Source organism: Vanacampus margaritifer, chromosome 10 (genome assembly GCF_051991255.1).
Source record: "Vanacampus margaritifer isolate UIUO_Vmar chromosome 10, RoL_Vmar_1.0, whole genome shotgun sequence".
In the NCBI taxonomy this organism is placed as follows: domain Eukaryota; kingdom Metazoa; phylum Chordata; class Actinopteri; order Syngnathiformes; family Syngnathidae; genus Vanacampus; species Vanacampus margaritifer.
Window position 1 is genome coordinate 12,808,173 of NC_135441.1, and position 6,177 is coordinate 12,814,349.

Sequence of the window (6,177 nt, forward strand, 5' to 3'; positions counted from 1 at the left end):
TTTTCCTACTGCTTGAGCCGCTACATTGCCAATGCCTCAGAGGACTCACAAGGCGGAGAAAGTGGAAAGTATTTCAAGGACTGAGCGAACGAGGAGATTAATGGAGCCAGACGAACATCGGGATTGGATGGAGTGGATAACGCTCGACTTTTTATTTCGGACAACAACGTGCAGAGATTAATGTATTGTAACTTTTCAACAAACAGCTTCCAATCAAATAGTGTGTGTAGCTTTGTTTTTCCACATTGATGTTGCCTTATGCGCCGCTGTTTACCACAACCCAATACAGAAGTGATGCTGTTTGTTGATACCGATTTAGCATTTAATCTTTCATTTCATCATGGATCCATTTATCAGGCAGCTCATGCGCAGCAGGCCGATATTATTCATAATTAATAATAATGGACTGTATTGGGGGAGATCTGCCGGCTGCTTGTTAAGCCGTTGCCTGCCTCACAGGCAGCCAGAGATGATAGATCTACAACAGCAAGAGTCATACTCACTCTTCACAAAATTATGTTAAATTTAGAAGTATTTTGGGGTTTTTCAAAGTTGGCTACATTGTTTTGCTTTATGCTAGCTAGCTTTAACTAGGGAACGGGATGCAAACAATTTTGATCACCTGCACATCTCCCCTTCGTGTATCTCCATAGTTTTCACTAACAACCCTGTCTAAATTTAGCTCCTCCCCAACATATATTGGTCCTAGAACAGACGAAATGTTCACCTTCACCAATGTTCACTTCAACATACTTCCTTGACACAAATTACTACTCTCTCTCCCTCTCTCTCTCTCGCACTCTCTCTCTTTCCCTCTCTCTTTCTCTCTGTGCTAGTTAGCTTTAGCTACAAAATAAGGGCTGGAACGTAGGATCTAAATACAGTAATTATAATCACTTGCATGTCATGGAACTCAAATTGCTACTTTTCTCTTAACTGGACCTTTGGCTGCATCATGTGTCCTCTCTCTCTCTCTCTCCCTCTCTCTCTTTCTTTCTCTTTCTCTCTCTCTGATAATAAGGGCTGGAACGTAGGATCTAAATACAGTAATTATAATCACTTGCACGTTATGGAACTCCATAGTTTTCACCAAAAAAATTATCACTTCAACATACTTCCTTGACATAAATTACTACTTTCCTATTAACTGGACCTTTGGCTGCATCATGTGTCCTCTCTCTCTCTCTCTCTCTCTTTCTCTCTCTCTCTCTCTCTCTCTTTCTTTCTCTTTCTCGCTCTCTGATAATAAGGGCTGGAACTTAGGATCTAAATACAGTAATTATAATCACTTGCACATCATGGAACTCCATAGTTTTCACAAAAAAAATTATCACTTCAACATACTTCCTTGACACAAATTACTACTTTCCTATTAACTGGACCTTTGGCTGCATCATGTGTCTTCTCTCTCCCTCTCTCACTCTCTCTCTGCTAGTTAGCTTTAGCTACAAAATAAGGGCTGGAACGTAGGATCTAAATACAGTAATTATAATCACTTGCACGTCATGGAACTCCATAGTTTTCACTAAAAATGTATCACTTCAACATACTTCCTTGACACAAATTGCTACTTCTCTATTAACTGGACCTTTGGCTGCCTCATGTGTCCTCTCTCTCTCTCTCTCTCTCTCTCACACACTCTCTTACGCACTCTTTTTCTCACCACACCGGTGCTTACGTTCTGAGTAATATTGAGCAAGCGTCCCTAATGGCTTAGAATGGCCGTACAAAGAGGCTGAAAAAAACATATTTCATTGAGTTGATCAAAGAGGTACTGTGAGTCAGCGATTACACCATTTTAGTCATGATATTTACTGGTGGATTATACAGTATCAGCAGTCTGGCTGACTTTTTATTTCTAATGCTCACCTGCAAATGCAAGTAATGCCACTGTTCTTGGCAGGCGTTAAAAGACACTGGGCTGCCCCGCCCCCCCATAAAAAAAAAAACGGTTCGTTGAAAATACACAAGCGCAGGGATCCAGTCTACCATTAATTACAACTAAATTAATCTTAAGTGCGTAATGGTTTTGAATATGTTTCTATGATTGTCAGTCAAGTATGGCTTCGTGAAACTGGTCTATGGTGCAAAAAATGTAGGGAAATGCTGAAATGCACACAGTTTTTATTCATACAGCACACATCCAAATGTGCATAAGCACAGTATTATGATTAAATTACTTGGATTTACAGCGGTGCCTTGAGATACAAGTTGAATTTTTTCAGTCCGCATAGATGAATAATGCACATGTTGAAAAAAAGGACTTAGCCTATGAGTGAGTAGGAGAATATAGCCCATAGAACACAACTGACATAGACGTGATTGTTGTGCGATTCATCGCTTGCTGCCATTCAACACATTCTCTGAAATACGAGCGATGGTAAATACGTGGCCCCGAAAAAGCATCCTGTGTCCTGTGCGTCATTATCTTGGCCTCCACGTATCCCATCTGCCTTTTGTGTCGCCGCACGTCACCACAGCAACCACATCAGGCTGCTATAAGAAAAGGAAATCACTCATCTGATCAAGGTTGTCACAGAGACAAGCTAAGTGTTTTGATCGCCATAATCGCTGCACTAGGGTGACATTCACTATCGCATGGGTGACGGGGGACCCGCTGTGTTCGTATCAGGGGAGCTGAGTGCATCTTTGAGGGGTGCTCCTCTAATACCCGACTACAGAGAAGACAGGATGTAAGGCATCGCCCGAAGCTATTGGCAAGAAAGAGGTGGGGGTACCCAGAATATACGTACACATATATCTGCGAAAATGACCATTTAAGTTAAGGCAGTGTGCATTTTTGCTTTTATTTAAAACTTTTTGACTATATTATTACGTATTTGTGATATTTTTTTTATAGAACTGGTGGTATGTGGCAGAATGTTAAAGTTTCATCCTCTGTGTTTAGGCTGATGGTAATGCGCCATCTTGGCCTTTCCCACTTGGCGCTGAAGGAAGAGTGAGGATTTAAAGTGCTTTAAACGCTTGAAAACGTTTCACCTTTTAATCCAAGGAGCCTCTCAAGTTCTGAGAGGGCCGTCAGCTGTTTCAGCATCTGAGGACTCCAAAGCACTTGGTGTAAATGAGCCACATGGTCTGGATAACCTTTGAGATATTTCATTCCTGTTATATATTTTCAGGGATTTTTGACGTTTCCATGGGTTGAATATACAGTATTGGCATTCGTCACCTGTACGTCCAAATGACATGAAATCTGGAATACAGTCTATTTCCACTGGTCAGACCGAAATATTGCCGTTCATTTTGGCCCAAATGATCAACCAGCACATCTACAAAGAAAACATGCAGCAAATTCTTTGTTCATGTCGCGAGAAGAGGCAAGAGGAGTGGCAAGATAACCTGTGGCTGCTTCACCATGGCAACTTCTTTGTCATGATACCCTGAGCATCTGACAGTTCCTTTTTGCTAGATAGATGGATGGTGGTTAATCATTGAACTTGTGACTTTTTATCATAGGGTGTGGGCAGAGCTTTGCCATGGAATCCAATAATTGAATAAAACAAACTGTTCTGAGTTCAGAGAAAGTTGCATTTGGCCACATTGCTTCGTTGCAATCTAGAGAGCCACGCTGTTCTTAGAAACCGGGTCTCCGGACCTCAAATTGAGCGTGTGCATGTCTAGAGTCCACTAAGAAACACACCTCTGGGTCACACATGAACCTTTTCTGACGCCTCTTATAATCCCATTGATCTGTTGACTTTCAGGCTTCACTCAGCATGCAGACTTCATTTTCTGAAGTAGCGCACTCAGCTTGAACTGGCTTTTTACTGCAAAAGAAATAAAAGAGCCGGCTCTACACAAAGACATTTGCATACTAAAGCGGTATTATTGGGCGACACGGCCGACTTAAAAATGGCTTCTTCTACTCACAAAGCCCCACTAAAAGTTTCCATTGGTGATTGACACAGAGCGAATTGCGAGACGCCTTCAGAAAAAGGATTTGAAAATATATCCGAAAGCAACAGAAAACAATCTTTATAATCCCTGAATCATAATTGCCATTTTAAGCTCTACATAAAGTATCAACAAGGCAGTTTGTTTAGAGGTTGGTTTATTTTGGTGCAGGAATCTCTTTCATTGCAGGAATTTGACTTTTTAGTCTCTTAGTCTTGATGAGAACTTCACTTGGTGTTTACTAAGGACTACCGAGCAGCCATAGTCAAAACTAGGTAACTTTTACTATAAAACCACAAATATATTGTAAAGACGCATTCTGTTTATTAAGTACTACCCGAAGCAAATGAGCCCATGTGTCAAACTGAGGTAACCTTTATTGTAAAAAGCCGACCACACTAAATGAAACACATTTCAAAGTGCTATCTGAATTTGTCCACCTGAAGCAACTTGAATTGTGAAAAAAATATATACTATATAATGAGCCCATGTGCCACCCTGAGATAACTTATAAAAAACATTTATGATGAACCAATATTTCAAACAAAGCGATTGGATGGCAACCAGTTCAGGGTGTATCCCGCCTACTGCCCAAAGGCAGCTGGGATAGGCTCCAGCACCTCTGTAACCCTTGTGAGGAATAAGTGGTCACAAAAATGGATGGATGTCAAACAAAGGTAAAAAAAAAAATAGTAAAAAAAAAAATATACAGTATATATATATATCATCCATATCTCCAAGGACACTCCCTGTGCTGTGTCAGAGCATTCAGCTTGGTGAAAATTGGTGTGCCAAATTGGCAAACACACTCAGAAAGATTTGCTTTGGATCCATCGTCTTCCCGGCAGATGCGCTGTCTATGAAAATACAGCCCCATATGTCAAATCAAGGTAAAATGATGATTATTTATTATACAGTATATAATAATACCATGTGTCAAACTAAGGTTATTTTCTTTGCAAAGAGATGATTATGCTATATCAACATCATTTATTTTGAATTATTGTGTGACAGAGAGTTAAGAATATGAAAATATGCACTGATTGTTTAATAAGAGCTGCCTGAACATGAATGACCCCACGCGTCAAATAGAGAGAACATTCATTGTGAAAAGGTGGCCGTACACATTATATAAATTATCCTTTATATTGGCAGCACTTGGACAGCTAAGAATCTCAAAATTAATATGTACTGTTTAATAATGACCAACATAACCTGAATGAATTCGTATCAAACCAATTATTTGTGAGGTGTGGGGCAGCAATTGCAAGTGCTACCTGAGCAATAATCCCGTGAGTCAAATTGAAGCAACATTTACTGTAAAAATGTACTTGTTATATAATGAGCCCATGTGTAAAACTTATTGTAAAAAAAGAGGACCACATAAGAGAGAATTACAAAACATTTTATTTAGTGATTTTGGACAGCACTTACACAGTGAAGAATCACAAACTAAAAAGATACTGTTAGCTGAACTTCACTGAACGTGCTTCACTTTCTTTTATGGGCTACTTTGTGTTGCCACACAAACAATACATGTTGGATACCTGATTAATCTCAGAGCAGAGAAATCAATACAGCAGTGTGAATTCAATTGCATCATTCAGTAGAGTGTCTTAGGTTTACATTAGTAATGTGTCTCTTTAGCAACACAGGGGGTAGGCAAATAGTAGCTGCTAGACTCTCGCTTGTAAATAATATTGAGGCAATTATATACTATTTATTTATTTTCCTCCAAGGCATACATTCCAGGAACCTCACGGGCGGTAGAATTTGCTACACACAGTTGCTAACAGCATTTTACCTATGTAGAAAAATATAGCTAAGAAACAAATCAATGTCAGCTTCCTAAGACACAAATTTACGCTACTGAAGTAAGTTGTATTTCTTGCTAATTTGATGCTAACTTCGGATTTTCTTAGCTATGCTAACCTGCCAACCAACCAACCACTTTTGTGCCAATGCAAGTATGGACCATTTGCACACTCTAAAAAAAAAAAGTTAACTTGCTAGTGAGAAATACAGTACATAATTATTTTTTTAGGTATCGTGGCACTTGTGTGGTAAAGCACCCAAAGAATCAAATGTAACTGCAACTGAAGCAACTAAAGTGCAACTGAATTCAATTGTTTTTATGCTACATGAATTGCTAACTGCCTGGTTTGCTAGGCTATACTAACTAGCTGGCAGAATACTACTCGCTATAGTGGAAATCCTAGTTTTGCCAATGAGGCAAAACTTGGCAACTTGACAGCTTGCCAC